Below are 19183 nucleotides of genomic sequence, written 5' to 3'. Positions count from 1 at the left end.
AAACGTAATTCCCCCCAAAAAAATCAACATACGTACTCCCCACAAAATATTGAAATCCATGGGGGGGGGGGGGGGTGGCTACGGAATTCGATTTCAAAAAGTTCCTCAAATTTTCGAACGAGTGAACCGGCTCACCACTCGCGAACGAGTTGAACCGACTCATCGTTCCCGAACGAGTGAGCGGCTGATTTGGGAACCGGATCTTGCGGATCCGCGTAAAGATCCGGTTCACTGAGCCGACTCGTTCGCGAACGACTCACTTCTAATGCATAACCTATAAATATTTTTGACAAGTGCTAACAAGTGCTTTCTTCTCCGTTTCTTCCTGTTAAACATACTATCCCACGCCTGTAATGGTTATTGGTAAAGTAAGTACTCATACTTATATTCATCGCTATTTATTTGGTAGCTGCCGTTATTCCAGTTTAGTTAGGGAATCATTGGGCGTTTTGTCACAGTAGAATGTTTAAACTGTCAATTTGAGGTCTACCTATTATTTGATTAGCATTTTGAAGGCATTTATTACAATGATCACAAAAAAACATATGGTTAACAGATATTTTGTTAAAAGCGGAATGGCGGTAAACATTGTAAATATATAAATATAGTTTTCCCACGCTAAACAACGTTTCTCTTAACCGTTGTCATATCTTCAAGGTTTTCAAATATGTGTTTTGGCTACGACTTCGTTATTTTGACAGGATATTCCAAGCGAAACACATTTTATATATTTTTTTATGTTTTTTTTTATTCTAGATAAAATAAATTACATTTTCACTTATTTAACTAGAAAAAACTAATACATTACACATTAATATATTACACAACGATTTTATTCACGATCATTGCTTTGTTGATTGATCATAAAACTTAACAACTTTTTCTTAAATTTACCTACACTTTTTTCATTTTTAATTTCGTTTGGGAGGCAATTATGTATGTTGCTCCCCTCGTAACCAATGGATTGCTTGCCGTAATGGGTATGTATGGTGTAATTGTAAAAAGCATTCACTTTGTGGCTCATCATAATTTATAATAAAAACACATAAATTTGTTTTTGACCACGATAGTTTTATTTTCACTCTACCGGTTTCGGAAGATCCCTTCCTTCGTCAGGAGGATATTTAAAACAGTTTTAAATATTCTCCTGACGAAGGAAGGGATCTTCCGAAACCGGTAGAGTGAAAATAAAACTATCGTGGTCAAAAACAAATGTATGTGTTTTTATTATAAAGGTATGTATGGTGTTTAAATGTATTTTATCTTGTTGCCGTATAAAGTGTGTGGGTACTTGGTACGTTTTAATGATTTCTGTATTTGGATGTATGAGTTTATTATTTATTTTTCATATAAGGAGACATGTATTATATTCATAAAAAGTTTCTTAATGTTAATAGTTTTGTTTCCATGCATAATATTTCTGTTAAAGTTCTAGGTTTGAAGTGAAACAGCTTTTTGATTACTTTGTTTTGTTTTACGTGTAGTTCATTTATATATGTTTCAGATGTATTTCCCCAGATTTCAATCAAGTAGTCTAAATGTGAATGTATGAGGCTATAATATATCGACGGCCGGCATAGTCCAGTGGTAACGCATTGGACTGCCATTCCGAAGGTCGCGGGTTCGAACCCGGCGTGCGCAAATAAATTTTATTTGATTAATTTGTGTTATTTCACAATTAATTAATTAAAATAATATATAGTATATTTGCGGCACGTTCCAGAGTGGAAGATACTAGCAGTATCGCCCTGGTGAAAAACCACCATTCAGAATTGAAACGTTGCTCCAAATGGCTTTAGCCGTGTTTAGTGACTAGATCTGAATAGCCAGGTACTTCCCCACCTTCCTCTTTCCTTTCCCCACTTACCTTCAGCCTCACAACATCCCCCAATTGGGGATGCCATAGTCTCACTGGCTCCAGACGGGAGCAGTTGGGACTCTTGTGAGGTATTCACTAAAAAAAAAAAAAAAAAACCTTTTTTAATTTTATTTGGTAACAGATATGATATCAGGCTAAATAGGCTAATTAAAGGGTTTATTTTATCTTTAATATCTTGAATATGCTGTTTAAAAGTTAGGTGTTTATCAATGTATCAGGATTAGCAGTTTGTTATATTCAATTTTTAAGTGTACATGAGGAGGAATAATTTAACGAGTTGAGCTTAAAATCATGTATCCTCTTTTAATTTTACTTTTGGATTTTTATCATTTTATTTTATTTTAACAACGTTCTGTTTCAGATATATTTTTGGTGTTAAACCAATAACCAAACTCTACCAAAGCAGACCATGGATCTACTGAAGTCAGATACTATATCCATCAAGACGGAACCAGGTCTCCGGGAAGAAGATGGAGGTGAAATTGCATTTTCAGATTAAGATTTCGACCACCTAGCTGTAACGAAGGAATGCTTGCAATATGCTGAGAGTACTCAGACAATCAGTTTGTTGCATTGCATACGTGTAAAATATAGAACTTTAAATTCGGATGTCCTGAATCAATATCTCTTTTGAAATGTCGTGCAAACAGGACACATACTTGTTCACAACATCCTTTCTTATAATACATGAGGTGTATTGGGTATTTACCTTAATATGCGTCCTTGCCGGAAAATACCAAAATACAGCACTCATAAAACTTTATTATATTATTCACAATAAGTTCTCGATTCCTCGATTTTTACTTAATTTCATTTGGGACATGATGTAAATAACACGTATTTATTATACGTTAAAATACATAAATATTGATTGGAAAAACAATATCCCATTGACTGAAAATAATCAAACTCTCTACTACGGGTGCTCTAGAGAAAGTTTCTGTTTTTTGAAGAATCGGTCCCTGAAGCGGACATCTGAGGTCATTCTTTATCTGACATTGACCTCGTTGATCAATAGTTTCTTTATTCGTAATAAAATAGTTTATTGTTTTCCAATTTAAAAAAAATTCTCGTTTATATCAATTTTACGAAGATACAGGGCTGGCCCTACCCTGGTGCAATTGGAGCAGTTCGCTCCGGGCGTCGAGTGCTCAACCTAACACATCGCCTTTGATATTATTTATGATAAATACCGCGCTACAAAAAAAAAACAAATCATCAGTTAATTGATTACAGTGATATCCTGCTTTGGCGTGTACTAATTGAGACTGTTAGGGCAGTCAAAATTAAACTCGCACCTGGCGCCGTTTGGTTCAGGGCTGGCCATGCAAAGATACATTATATTTATCGTCCTTTTTATTACAGGAAGCATTTATGTGGAGACAGTTACCGTAAACGCGGATCTTGGACCCCGACAAGATGAAGCGGGACTTACTTATATGAAAATTGACATAGATCTGCCGGATGTAAAGAGGAATGCTTAGAACGCTTTGGAAGAATTACCAAGGCAGCAGGTAAAACCAATTTTTCACTGTAAACTTGAACGATTCTGACTCTCCTATTTTTTTTAACCTTTCTACGAACTTTCTTCGCTTATTTACTCTAAGTTTAGAAAAAGTGTGTTTAACTGAGTCATTTTCACCCATGTTATTTTTCAAATTTGTCGACAGATCTTCAGACGCATTTTGTCGAAAAAGGATTCACTCCTCCACATAGCAACTACTCCTCTCCTAAGTCAAATTTTGCAATAAACGAACGCAACCATGAAAGAGAAAAATATTTTTACTGTACCGATTGCCACTATTCATCTTCTCGAAAGGGAGATTTAAAGATCCACATGCTTATTCACACGGGAGAAAAACCTTTTTCATGTTCCGTGTGCAACTATGCGTGTTGTCGAAAGGGTCACCTGAAGAGGCACATGCTGATTCACAGTGGAGTAAAACCTTTTTCATGTTCCGTGTGCAACTATGCGTGTAATCAAAGGGGTCAACTGAAGAGCCATGTGCTGACTCACAGTGGAGAAAAACTTTTTTCATGTTCCGCTTGCAACTATGCATGTAATCAAAGGGGTCAACTGAAGAGACATGTGCTGACTCACAGTGGAGAAAAACCTTTTTCATGTTCCGTATGCAACTATGCATGTTATCGAAAGAGAGACCTAACGATCCACATGATGACTCACAGTGGAGAAAAACCATTATCATGTTCCGTGTGCAACTATGCGTGTTGTCGAAAGGTTGACCTGAAGAGCCACATGCTGATTCACAGTGGAGTAAAACCTTTTTCATGTTCCGTGTGCAACTATGCATGTTATCGAAAGGATCAGCTGAAGGGGCACATGCTGACTCACAGTAGAGAAAAACTTTTTTCATGTTCCGCTTGCAACTATGCGTGTAATCAAAGGGGTCAACTGAAGAGCCATGTGCTGACTCACAGTGGAGAAAAACCTTTTTCATGTTCCGTGTGCAACTATGCATGTTGTCGAAAAGGTCAGCTGAGGAGGCATATGATGACTCACATTGGAGAAAAACTTTTTTCATGTTCCGCTTGCAACTATGCATGTAATCAAAGGTGTCAACTGAAGAACCATATGCTGACTCACAGTGGAGAAAAACCTTTTTCATGTTCCGCTTGCAACTATGTGTGTTCTCGAAAGGGTCATCTGAAGAGCCACATGCTGATCCACAGTGGAGTAAAACCTTTTTCATGTTCCGTGTGCAACTATGCGTGTAATCAAAGGGGTCAACTGAAGAGCCATGTGCTGACTCACAGTGGAGAAAAACCTTTTTCATGTTCCGTGTGCAACTATGCATGTTATAGAAAGGGTCAACTGAAGAGCCATATGATGACTCACAGTGGAGAAAAACCATTTTCATGTTCCGTGTGCAACTATGCGTGTTATCGAAAGGGTCAACTTAAGAGCCACATGCTGATTCACAGTGGAGTAAAACCTTTTTCATGTTCCGTGTGCAGCTATGCATGTTATCGAAAGGATCATCTGAAGAGGCATATGCTGACTCACAGTGGAGAATAACCTCTTTCATGTTCAGAGTGCGACTATGCATGTTCTCAACAGGGTAACCTGAAGGCACACATGCTGACCCACAGCGGAGAAAAACCTTTTTCATGTTCCCTGTGCAACTATGCGTGTTATCGAAAGGGTCAACTTAAGATCCACATGCTGACTCACAGTCGAGAAAAACCTTTTTCATGTTCTTTGTTCAACTATGCATGTTATCACTAGAGCAACCTTACGAACCACATGCTGACTCACAGTGGAGGAAAACATTTTTCATGTTCCGTGTGAAAATTTTCATCTTAGCGAAACGCCCATCTAAAGACCCACTTGCTGACTCACAGTGGCGAAAAACCTGTTTTATTTTCCATAAGTCCACATATTAATGTTTTAAAAGGCATTCTGAAGCTCATGCTGACTCACTGCGGAGAAAAACTTTTTCTTGTTCCTTGTTCATCTATGGATGTTCTCAAAAAGCACTTCAAAAAGCCACATGCTGACTCACAGTTGCGACACACCTTTTTCATTTTCCAAGTAAACATATTTAGTTTCTAGGAACGGCCATCTTACCTCTATATAAGATATATATTGGACATTAGATGCATCACGTTCTGACTCACAGCTCAGAAAACACTTTTTCGTTTTCTGGCTGCAATTATTCATGTTCTCAAAGGAGAGATTTGAAAAAATACCTGCACACTTACAGTGAAGACTAGTTTTTTTCTTATGCAATTATGCATTTTCTCGAAGAGACTCTTTGACTGGCCCCTATTTTTGTTCCTTGTGTTAACATTCATCTTCAAGAATATTATTTACACAATAAATTTTAGTTAATTTAATTGAATTTAACTATTTATTCAAATAATATTATTACACTTCTAAATTGTCTGTCAAAACTATAGAATTGTAAGAGCAGCTACTAGTGCGTTCTAGAATATTTTCTTTTTTGTTTACCCTTTGGAGATCGCACCTTGTACCTACTAAAATTATTTGGTAAACACAGCCACTAGGTACTTCAACCGCTCGAGAACTTACTACCTGGGCAGACAGGAAAAAGTTCCATTGATTTGACTGATGACGATTTTTCTCTCAGATATTTCAAAATGTAAGTATTTTTCATGATGTTGAACTTAAGAACGAATCGTAGAAGCGACCCGTTCTCATGTGACAAATGTCAACCATGTACAAATGTTGGGCGCGCGTTAGGCGTGTATCCCGACTAGGCACCGGTGCCGAAGGGATCAATGACGCTAGTTCCTCAGAGCATCTTCCATTGTAATACCGATAGAACAAGGACAGCATACCTACCTGACGCCTGTGCTCTAAAGATTGCAGTCCGTTTGTTAAGATTGGGGAATCTATCAAACGGACCGCCCGTTTTTGCACAGAGTCAAGGGTTTTTTTTCAGGTATTTAGGGGCTCCGGACCAGAGATGGCTGCGAAATTCGACAGTAGGGCATACTTGCGATTTGTACAGGGTCAGCAGTTGTGTACTATTAAAGTATCTGCGGGCCCTGTACAGTACGCCCAGCTTCTGAGAGGCCAGCTTTACTCTGGCTTCGATGGAGCCCCCATACCTGAGCTGGTCACTTATAGTTACACCAAGCATATCAATGGAAGGCCTGTTCAGAAGATTGCTTCCGTTGAAGGAGACTAGATTATCATTTAGATCCCTTTTAGACGTAATCAGACAGGATTGGGTCTTTGAAATATTAAATTCGACGAGATTATTTTTACCCCAGGAGGAAATACTCTCGAGATAACCGTCCATTCTCTGCTTCAAAGCCCTCCGAGCTGTTGGAGTTTGTGTGCCCTTTGGGGGTTTGTCAAACAAAAAGCTATCATGAACTGTACTGTCATCCGCGTAACAATGAATGGGTGCACATGTCAAAAGGTCATTGATGTGCAACAAAAACAAAGTCGGAGACAGAACCGATCCCTGTGGGACGCCAGCATTTATAGAGTGCGAGGAAGAGGTGAAACCGTCAGCAACCGCCTGAATCGACCTATCCCTTAAAAAGTCAGCAATCCACGTACACAGGGATGCGGGAAGTCCGTAAGAAGGCAATTTGTTCACCGCCCCCAATCATGCGTCACATACGCGAGAAGATCACCGCACGAGCGGTTCCGCCGGAATTCGTATTAACGGTCATTGATAATTTTGTTCTTCTCGAGGTATGTGAGCAGTTTGTCGTTGATCACATGTAGGTATAATTGTTGCCCCAATCCCGTTAAAACTTCCATCCGTAACCAATTTTACAGGAATATTTTCATTGAAATGTGTTAAGATTCTATCCGATGTTAGTATCTTTTTAACTGTTGCAAAACTGTCTTGCTCTTCCACCCATTACCCCACTTAAAGCTAGCATCTTTTTTAACCCTAAACTATGGGTAAAATGCAGTAAACTGTATGATTTATATTGATAATTTAAAATAAATAATTGCCATTGTTTATAATTCAATGAAAAGACAATTTATTAATGGAAAATACGCAAAATAACAAAAAATTCAATATTACAAAAAACCTTCTAGAATGAGGAAAACTAACCAAATCTAACCCAATTATTCTCTAAGTGATACCGTTCAAAGCAGTCAAAATGAAGGGCGCGGTTGCAGGTCCGGCATTGATAGACTGCTGGATTTTTTTTTTACATAGAGCACAGCGAATTCGAGATTCGCCAAGATATGTCAAATTAAATTCTTGCATTCGACGCACACGATTCCCATCTTCTGCGTCATGGCCTTCTTCCTTCACACGAGAATCTCCGAATTCGGCATTGACCTGATTTGTAAAAGACAATAAAAGAGTACGGGTAACCTCCACACGGAATGCCTTCTGGGAAGGTTTTCTCTGTCGCCTAGTCATCAGGTTTCGCATATCATGCTCGTACTTCCTAAAGAAGCATAACAACTTCCATCCATTTAAAAGAGTGCTGCTCAGGCAAGATGCAAATAAAGGCCAGTACCACTCCTTTGACCGAATGTTGACCCGATAATTTTGTATACCACTATCATGGAGGTCTACCCCACCCATTCCCAAATTATAATTTCGTGTTGGCACGCTGGGCACCGATTTTTTTTGCATGCTTCCTTCAAAACTTTGCCTTTTTTGTCTTTCTTCAATTTCTGCCAACTCTGCACTTGACTTACTGGCTCCATTCGATCATAGTTCGTGGCCACTGTTACTTTACAGTTGTCCTAACCAACGGCATACGAGGATTTGGCTTTCTACGTCTACCACCGCATCAAATTCACCTGCTAGGTAAATGTTCGCTATGCGCAAGGGAAAAATAGAAGAAAATGTTACCTTTAGGCAATTACTTTCCTGTCTTCAACTTGCCTGAAGCTTCAAGGTTAGGGAAGCGAACTGGCTTACATATGCCAGTAGCGCACATTCTCTTATCCTTCAGGATACACATCAAATGGTGAGATGTGAAGAAATTGTCGATAAATAACTCATGGCGTGCGGGGAACTCTATATATTCCATCATAGACAGTACGAAGGATAATCTCTGACCTAATACGGGGTCATATGTATCAGATGCTCAGGAATATGGCATTGCTTGGAAACAGGTAGCCTTCGGAGGAAGCAAGACACCAAATCTCGTAGCCAACTTTGATTGACTTATTCTTAATGTACATCTTGCAATAATGTCGACCGAAATATGGCACCATTTGCTCGTCGATGGAAAGTTTGTGTGCAAAAACATAAAATTCAAATAAAGATGGAACGTTAGTCATTATCATACCTTAGCCATTCTGTCGGTTATATCTAGATTGTTATCGTAAAAATGTATATAGCGCTTTATAAGCTCGAAATGTGGACGTTGGTTCCTTTTATGATGACGCTTACACCCAAGGTCGGGTCAGACGAATAATAATCTGCAATGTATTGTAGCCGGTCAACACAGAAACCAAGAAAACGCTTCAATTCGTATATATCTTACTGGAATTCGGTATTGGTTTTAAATCGAGCGTATTTGATCATCCTCTCAAGAATAAACTGAATCACTTCGTCATCAAAGAATAATGAAAACACTTGAAAAGCATTATAAGACTTAAGCTTTTTGTACATATCTTACATATGCACCACATTCAGCGGTTCAGGAACGCAACAGTTTACTGTAGTTTTAATTTTTTGGCCGGTGGTGCATTTGAAATAGATATTCGCAAGGTATTACGACTCGCACCAGAGGATTTCAAAGGCTGATTCCAGTCAAGTCGTGATATGCCATCAAATCATCGTCAATCAGCTCTTCGTCCGTCTGTTCATCAACATTATCTGTTTAAAAATATCCGAATACTGCAGACTAACTATTATTTTTAATAAAAATCACCCATAAAAACACAACAAAACCGTATTATTTGAAGGCAAGCTAACCAAAAACATATTAAAACACTCTCACAGCTAACCTCCAAACGTTGCGCGCAGGCATCACCTGATTTCAGTGACATCCAGCGGTCATCTTATGCATATAATACTATGTTGAAACAGTGTTGTCGACTATTTCATCTTTTGATAACAATTGTGATTCACACATGTTTTATTTTTTTCCGTTTTAAATTTTTTTTTTTTTTTTCAAAATGGGTCTATTTTCAGGGCTTTAGTAAAAAAAATATTAAAAATAGAATAATTAATAAAATTTATTAAATTATGTTAATTATAGAAAGCTAACATTCCAATCTGTAAATGCTGCATAACAACTTGGTGGGATTTAGCTTTATTCACAGTGAAAAAAAATCATACTTTTCATCTATTTTTTTGATGCCTATAGACATCGTCATGGAGGTAATGGGTTAAGTAACACATATAACTGTGACAATAAATTCTCCATGTCTAGAATAAAATTACGATAATAACTAATCATTCCCAATAAACTCCTTAACTGATTTGAATCACTCGGAGGAGGTGCATTCAAAACCGCTTCTTTGTTTTTATCACACGTTTGAATCCCTTCTTCTGTGATTTTATATCCTAAAAATTCAATAACCGCTAAATTGAATTCACACTTATCACTATTTACCGTTAGATTACAGCTTTTTAATCTTTCTAATACTACACAATCGTTCCTTTATAGATCTCCTCATTTTCCCCCACTACAATGATATCCTCAAGATAAAACGCCATATTCTTTATACCTGCCAGGCAACTTGCCATTGCTTTTGCAAAGATTGCTGGCGCTGACGCTACACTAACCTCTTATACTGAAATAATCCTAGGTGTGTATTAATTGTTGTGAAAGATCTACACTGCTTTGTTACCACAGACTGGTTGTAGACTTGCTTGAGGTCGATCTTCGCAAAGACCTTTCCGCCACTAACCTCTGTTAAAAGTTCCACAATTCTCGACAAAGGATACTTGTCGATTAGTACTTGATTGTTCACAGAAGTTTTGTAGTACCCACAAAATCTAATACTACCATTCTTTTTCACCACCGGCAATATGGAACTGGCAAATTCACTACACGTAATAAGTTCAATAATACCCTCAGAAAGTAAATAATTTAATTTACTTTCTACCTTACCTTTCAACGCAAAAGGAATAACCCTACTATTCCGGAATAAAGTGCAACGTAGATTGTCACCGCATGTATATATCTTACCGTATTCCGGTGAAGTGATCCACCATAGCTTGCAGCAATATCAAGGGAATTGAAATGAACACGCGGAATATCAATTGAGATATAATAATATGTTGTATATTGAATTCAAACTTTAAATACAAGAGCAAGGACTCACATTCAGTAAAACAGGGGTGGTTGGCTACTTGAAAGCACAAACGTAATATGAACTTGGCAACGACATTTACTTTTAAAATTTTATTAACTAAAACATCTTAAAATAAGACATCACCAAATGAGCGACGAAAAATGAAACAAACAACAAAATACAGGTTAACTCATTGGCTATATAGCACCATAATAAGTTTGTATGACTCCATGTAAAAATTGTAAGATATGTTTTTGTTAATGTTGGCGAAAAATTTAAAAAAATGATCGTCTGGAAATCTCGAGCAATCGAGGCAAAATTATTTATTTCGCGTGGTCGCTCCAGTGGGTAAAGACGACTGGAGTAAGTTGCGCACTTGCTAAAATAGTGCGATTAAAAGGCGCATTAAGAAAAATGGCCAAGCGGGGAAAGTGATGGCGCCTTGGAGATTTGCCGTATTTGGAAGGACGTCCCACCACAGGCAATCTTGATGCCACATCTATCGTAGATTTATCAGACGTTTCATCTCCTTAAAGTCTTAATCTTACCATGACGCCCACGACCAGTGGGGCGCACAAACGGAATGCGAGTCCTGATGGAACTGTGGCGGAAATTACGGGAATGATGAGAAATTCCCTGAAAATAAGGCAAAAAACAATATCTGGACGAAATAGATCACTTTTTCTGGGCATATGCAAGACGGTAAAAAAACTTCCAAAGGTAGATACCAGTTGAAAACAAAATCAATTATTAATTCGGCCGTACACGAAGCCGAGCTCAAGCAGCTGGAGAGGGAGGAACAACTGCGTAGCTATCGCTACGACCACACTTGTAATGTTAATCTGGAATAAAAATATTGATTTATTTTAATCATAACTGTCAACATTGTAAGTGTGGTCTCTGTTGTTCCTCCTCCAGCTGCTTGAGCTCAGCTCATGGCCGAATAAAGATTTGGCAGTTTTTTTACAGTCTTACAGAAAAAAGTGATGTATGTCTATTACTAAAAGCAAACACCTGGTCAGAATTAAATAACATGGCAAATACAGATATCAATAAACTAAAATTATGGTTTGATGAAAACCTGTTGACTTTAAATTCTAAAAAAACTTATTATTTACCATTTTTCATTAAAAAACAAGAAACACCTAAAGAAATAAACATAATTATCCACTCTGTGAAAAATACAGAAAACCACAAATGCAATATGTTATGCACAAACATAGAAAGCAAGACCGATATTAAGTACCTAGGCATAACAATAGACCAGCGTTTAAAATGGTCCCCACATATAAATATTCTGAACAACAGAATAAGGAAACTAACATATATATATTAAGATGTTTAAGAGATATTTTAAACGAAAAATTACTTAGAACCACATACTTCGCTTTCTGTCAATCAATTATACAATACGGCATTATAGGCTGGGGCGGTACATATAAAAATCAAACACAAACAATTTACATATCACAAAAACTAATAATAAAAACCATATTAAAAAAAAACCCTATTCATATTCGTCCGAACTTTTATTCAAACAATTTAAGGTCAGAAAATTAAGTGCATTATACTTCTACCATGCAACATTTCAAATTTATAAAAACTATATTCAAAATAAAATTGCACCCTTTAAAAATAGTTAAGTAATTTAATTTTAGACAAACGTCAATACTCCTAAATGTAAAAAACAATAGGACAGTTCAACCATGAATATCTCAGAGTTAAATTTTTTAACTCATTACCAGAAAAAATTAGAAACATGAATGCAAATATAAACGAATTCAAAAGCCACCTTAAAAAGTATTCCGAACAGTTGAACTGAATCATATCAAATATAAACCAATATAACAACACCCCCCATACACACAAGCTCTGCTTATTTATGGGGGTACATCAAATACTTATATTATATAATATTATGTAATTAATAACTGTACTATATTGTGTAATGTAATTCGTATATCTTTTTTTACTAATAAAAAAATAAATAAAATGTCGTCTAGATCTTGTCCAGATCTAATGCTACGTATACATCTAGCGAACAAGACGCGAACTGAACCACGAATTAGTTCACTATCCCGGTCGTGATTCCGTGCAATTCTGTCGTAATACAGCTGTTTTGGAAACATGAGTAAGGCTGATTTTAGTGTCACGCTCACCGTCAGCGCTCATAGATCAGCGCGTAGTTCGTCAGCGCTGAGGCTCAGCGTGGCTGGTTTCAGTATCGTACTGACCGCCTTACTGTACAGTCGAAGACCAAAATGCGGAGTGTATTAGTTATTGCTGCTTTGTACTACCTATCCGCCATGACTGTACACGCGATGACATCTGCTCCGCTCGACACTACAACGCTCGCTGAAAGCAGAGGCGCTCGTGCGATCGTCAGCGCCGACAGCTACGCGGCGCCGACGCGCGACGCGTACGGCCGCGTAGCCATCAGCGCTGACCACCTTGCGCGCTGATAGCTACGCGTCATTCAAAAACGCTTCCTAGAAGTTCATATATCTCGACCATCAGCGCCGACGGTGCGCGTGCGGTCGGCGTGACACTAAAATCAGCCTTAGGCCGAAACACTGTAACTAATATAATAATATTTTCATACTTGTTGTACTGGTATTATACTTATATAGGTACTGTAACTAATATAACAATCTTTTCATACTTGTACATACACACTAGGGTGTATCGATTTTTAACTTTTTTTTTGTTTTCAAATTCCAAGTTGAAATAAAGTTGCTACTAGGTACCACAACTTACCACAATTTTTTTTGGATTTTTAAAAAAATGTTTAGGTCTCCCGCACAAGGCCTAAAGTTTTAATTTTTTTCAAAAACTATCAATTTTTTTTTTAATTTAAAAAAATAAATTCATAACTTTTTTGTTTATTCCAAGTTAAAAAACAGTAATATTAGGGCATAAAAATAAGTACGAAACGGTTTTTTTTAATAAAATATGGTATTTTGGTCTCCCGCACAAGCCCTAAAGTTTGTTAATTTTGATGAAATTTTGTAATTTTGTGTACATATATGAACCATGTTTTTTTTAAGTTTAAGCCACCGGAATTAATTGTACTTTTCTTACAGAAGGCATAAAATGAGACAATATATATATACATAATTCTTATATACATACAGTAAAAATATATACCACATATATACTATATATATATAATATGTTTTATACCTGAAAAAAGATAGTTGGACGGTGTAAATTGTATGAGAAAGGTGTTGAAAGAAACTAATGTTATTTGCTATTACTGTTGTTTATTACAAAAGTATAAAAGGTTATAACATGTCATAAAATGTAGTATAAAAACTAAGTACAAAATGTTGCTGATTACTTTCCATACGACATGAGTGGCAGTTTTCTTGTTCTACTGCAAATTTACTGACTTGTTTAAGTATTCGTCCTTTCATCTTGGCTTCAAAACCTTAAATCAAAGTTATGTATAGTATTTACATAGGCCTAGTGAAAATTTTATAAATGTTATTACAGTTCCCAAATGAAATTTCAATTTAATATGGAAGACAATTCTATTGCTGAAGAGTTGGCCAAACGAAACCCCGGCAACATCTCGCACGCCAGGTGGCTTACTCTGGCAAATCGAGTCCTTCGTTTGTATGTAGCCACCGATGATCCGACCCCTCAGCTAAGAAAGCTTGCAGAGTTCATAATGAAGGTCTACATACCATCATGGTTCTCAATTAAGTGCAATCCCCAAATCCCGCAAGCTTCCATTCATTTTTTAAAAAGGATTCTTTTCCGCAATTACTTGGAAGATGAGCTAAGAAAAGTCGCCCATGCAACGTTACAGAGAAATGCTTTCATGGCTCACCCAGAGCATGTTTTGATAGCTATGCTGTTCGATGAACGAAAACATATCAGAGCCTTGGCTTATAAGGGAATCCAGAAAGCTCGCGCAACCGAAAGGAAAGGGGTAAGGGTATTTAAACCCCCTCAGATCAATTTTGATGCCGAAGACTATATAGATATGATTGACTGGCGATCCACTTCAGTAACCGAACCCCTTCTTGTTACTGATATGAGCCTAGAAGAGTTGGAGTCAATTGCGGAAACTGGCAAAAGTGGAAGGGTTGAATTTAGAATTCCTTCTCACACTCAAGCGGTGGAACGAATTGTCAAGAAAGTCACAGAAGCTTTAAAGCGAGTATGTGGGCTGATCGAAAGAGATGGTTTTATCCGTGTCAGACTGGAAGACCGTAAAGAGCTACCAACGTTCGAGACCAAGAGCCAGTACAAAACCTCTGCAAAGGATTAGAATTTAAGTAAGTTTTTTCGACTATTTTGTAGTTATAATGTTTCTAAATAACGTCTTTATCATACTGTCTTCTATATTAAATTGAAATTTCATTTGGGAACTGTAATAACATTTATAAAATTTTCACTAGGCCTATGTAAAAACTATACTCACAAAAGGTCCATAATACTAGGGGACTTTAATATCAACTTACTTGACTCCACAAACACACACACTTGTAAATACACAGAAATCATCAAGTCAAACAATTTCAATATAATAAACAAAAAACATGCGACACGTATCACAGAAAGCACCAACACCATTATCGATCACATCATCTCAGACATAAATCTTTCATATTCTATAACAAACTGTGACACTTCAATATCTGATCACAACCTACTGATTCTTGACATACTGCACACCTACACCAAAAAGAATTCACAAAATCCCTCCTATAAATATACGAAAATTGACTATAATAAACTAGAGGAGGATATTCGACAAAACCCCTTTTCTATAAATAATAACGAGGACTCGGAACTGAACTACAATAACTTTGTAAACTATCTAATAAACAAAATTACTTTTTACAGTTCAACAATAATAAAAACAAATAAAACCTGTCTTCCTGGTTGGATAACAAAAGACTTATTAAAAATGATTAATAAAAGAAATAAACTACACTTAAAAATTAAAAAAAGAACCCTGTAACCTATTACTGAAAACAGAATTTACTAAAATACGTAACCAAATAACTATACAAAAACAAAACTCTAAAAAACAACACTATAGCAGACTATTTAAAAAATGTGAAAATAATACCAAAAAAACTTGGAACCTAATTAACAACATCGTCAAGAATCAAACAAACACACAAAGCAAAACATGTAAAAAACTAAAGAGAGATAATGAAATTATCACAGAAGAGATCAAGACATGCGAATGCTTTAATAATTACTTTTGTAATGTTGGCACCTCTTTAGCTGGTAATATAATTAACAAATACACCCATGAACTGGATGAAAAAATTACATTAAAGTATGAAAGTACGGAGTCAATATACCTACAACCCGCAACTGAACCCGAAATACTAGCCATTATAAAATCCCTAAAATCAAATGCGAGTGCTGGTCATGACCAATTAAAATGTGTAACAGTACAAAAACTTGCCCCGCTATTAACACCTATACTAACTAAACTGATTAACCTGAGCCTAAAAGAAGGTCGATTTCCGAACAGTTGTAAAATCGCTAGGGTTATCCCAATATATAAAGGGAGCTCGAAAACTCAAACATCAAACTACAGGCCTATTTCTGTCCTACCAATTCTATCAAAAATATACGAAAGAGTAATATACGATAGGCTAAACAACTTTCTGAAAAAAAAATCATTTCTATATGCCAAACAATACGGTTTCAGAAAAAAGTCTAACACGCTTTCTGCAACTAATGATCTTATAAATAAACTTAGAGCTAGCATAGATAATAGAAACTATGTCATAGCAATTCTTGTAGACCTTCAAAAAGCCTTTGACACCGTAAGTCATGAAATACTGATTAAAAAAATAGAAAAAACAGGAGTAACTGGTCCAGCTATCAAATTAATTAAATCATATCTATCAAACAGAAAACAATATGTTAGCATAGAAGATAATAACAGTCAGTTAGAGAGTATAAACTATGGAGTTCCGCAAGGATCTATACTGGGGCCCCTCCTATTCCAAATATATATAAATGACATCTGCCAGTTAAAACTACATGGTGAAATATTTCTATACGCAGATGACACTGCAATATTTTACTTCGGAAAAAACTTAGAAACTCTATTAGAACAATCTCAAGAGGATCTTAATATTCTAAACAGTTGGCTAATAAAAAATATATTAACAATAAATATTAATAAAACCGGCTACATGATCCTAAGATCACCTAAAATAATAATACCGTCGCATAAACCTCTACAAATAGAAGAAAGGGACTTGCTTATTCTAGACAGCGAAAAATACCTTGGCTTACATATTGATAAACATCTGACATTTAAACAACACGTAGAAAAATTAAAAGCAAAAATCATCCCATTAATTGGTGTATTTGGTAGAATTGCCCATCTCCTACCAACGGTGGTAAAGAGGGGCTTATATTTTAGTTTAATCCAGTCCCATCTAAATTATTTAATAGAAATATGGGGAAACACATACATTACATACCTAAATGATTTACAAACAATACAGATCAAAGTTATTAAAAAACTCTTCAATTATAACCCGGACACTCCCACAAAAACACTGTATCAGGAAATGAAACTTTTGAAAATAAGAAAATTGTACGAATACAACATATGCCTCCTAATCTACAAAATCCAAAATGGGCTTATACACACAAACACAACATTTAAACAAACGTCACAAGTACACGAACATTATACTAGGCAACATAACAAATTGTGCACACATGCTGTAAGGACTGAAAGTGGCAAAAGAGGCATTGGCCACGAGGGTGTACAAATATACAATCTCCTTCCAGATAAACTTAAAACGGAGAGTATAAATGTATTTAAAAAAAAACTTTTTAATCTTAAGTTATTAGAACAATATTAGAATACTATTTATTAAATGTTATATATTTAAGTTAAGAAAGTGAAATGTAAATTTCTTTTAACTTAATAAATAAATAAAAAAAATAAATAAAAAAAATATACATAATTTTGATTTAAGGTTTTGAAGCCAAGATGAAAGGACGAATACTTAAACAAGTCAGTAAATTTGCAGTAGAACAAGAAAACTGCCACTCATGTCGTATGGAAAGTAATCAGCAACATTTTGTACTTAGTTTTTATACTACATTTTATGACATGTTATAACCTTTTATACTTTTGTAAAAAACAACAGTAATAGCAAATAACATTAGTTTCTTTCAACACCTTTCTCATACAATTTACACCGTCCAACTATCTTTTTTCAGGTATAAAACATATTATATATATATAGTATATATGTGGTATATATTTTTACTGTATGTATATAAGAATTATGTATATATATATATTGTCTCATTTTATGCCTTCTGTAAGAAAAGTACAATTAATTCCGGTGGCTTAAACTTTAAAAAAACATGGTTCATATATGTACACAAAATTACAAAATTTCATCAAAATTAACAAACTTTAGGGCTTGTGCGGGAGACCAAAATACCATATTTTATTAAAAAAAAACCGTTTCGTACTTATTTTTATGCCCTAATATTACTGTTTTTTAACTTGGAATAAACAAAAAAGTTATGAATTTATTTTTTTAAATTAAAAAAAAAATTGATATTTTTTGAAAAAAATTAAAACTTTAGGCCTTGTGCGGGAGACCTAAACATTTTTTTAAAAATCCAAAAAAATTGTGGTAAGTTGTGGTACCTAGTAGCAACTTTATTTCAACTTGGAATTTAAAAACAAAAAAAAAGTTAAAAATCGATACACCCTAATGCACACTGTAAGTATAATGTAGTAATTTAATAGCCCACTAGGGCGTTGATAAATAAATAAATAACTACTTTCAATATAATGAATGACAATCACACCTTAGACAAACTGCCAGTCTCTCTCTGGTACCAATTGACTTTCGAAGACGTGTTTTGTTTCCTTAAATGACATTCAATAATGCTGTGAAGCTCTTCTAATGCCTATTTGCTCATACGGAAGTACCTGAAGAATCGTTCGACATCTGATTCTAGTTCCTTTACTAAAGTATGAAACTCTACCAACATTTTTCTTTTTTTATTAATGTTTTGGACCCAAATACTTCTTCCCACTTTTTTATTTTTCTTTTCACGAGAATATTGATTTAATAATAATATTCGTAGTAAATCATCTTCAAATTCAGATTCAGAAGACATGGCAAAGCTATCGTCTGCTGAGAAGAGAATCACATAAACATAACCTAAAAAGTAAATATCAAATTGCTGTGTCTGTCTAGCAACACTGTACAAGCGGTTCGGAACTGCTCGGGTAGGCCGAGCGCTTCCGAGCCGGTAGCATTGACTACGGACGCTGGCGGGAGCAGCGCCAGACAAGAAATCACCCCACTAGCGAGCAGACGTTACCAATCCTCTATTGTACAGCTCGGTTGTAGTAAGCATTTATCGTAATAAATCTGTAAACGAACCTTGAGAGTTTCAATAATCTAACGAGCCTGGAGCAACATTAAAGGTGTAATAAAATATAAGAAATACCACGAGCAATAGAATATCACACAAATCAACTGACGCGCATGCGCACCACGAGACCCCTTATCACGTGGTCACAAGCGACGCGTACCTAGTGTGCC

The 19183-nt window shown here is 35.9% G+C and overlaps 1 long non-coding RNA gene across 1 annotated transcript; it reads left to right on the top strand.

Annotated features, from left to right (window-relative positions):
• The first annotated feature begins 282 nt into the window (after positions 1-282).
• Positions 283-5706, top strand: LOC149415807 (uncharacterized). The gene is made up of 4 exons (XR_016303578.1): positions 283-368; positions 2241-2355; positions 3245-3393; positions 3550-5706. It is a non-coding gene; the product is annotated as an uncharacterized LOC149415807 (long non-coding RNA).
• The last annotated feature ends 13477 nt before the right edge of the window (positions 5707-19183 follow it).

This window comes from Hesperophylax consimilis, chromosome 17 (assembly GCF_061612785.1).
Source record: "Hesperophylax consimilis isolate HC1 chromosome 17, BYU_Hcon_1.0, whole genome shotgun sequence".
Lineage (NCBI taxonomy): Eukaryota > Metazoa > Arthropoda > Insecta > Trichoptera > Limnephilidae > Hesperophylax > Hesperophylax consimilis.
Note: the sequence above shows the minus strand (reverse complement) of the source record. Positions and strands in the feature narration are given on the sequence as shown.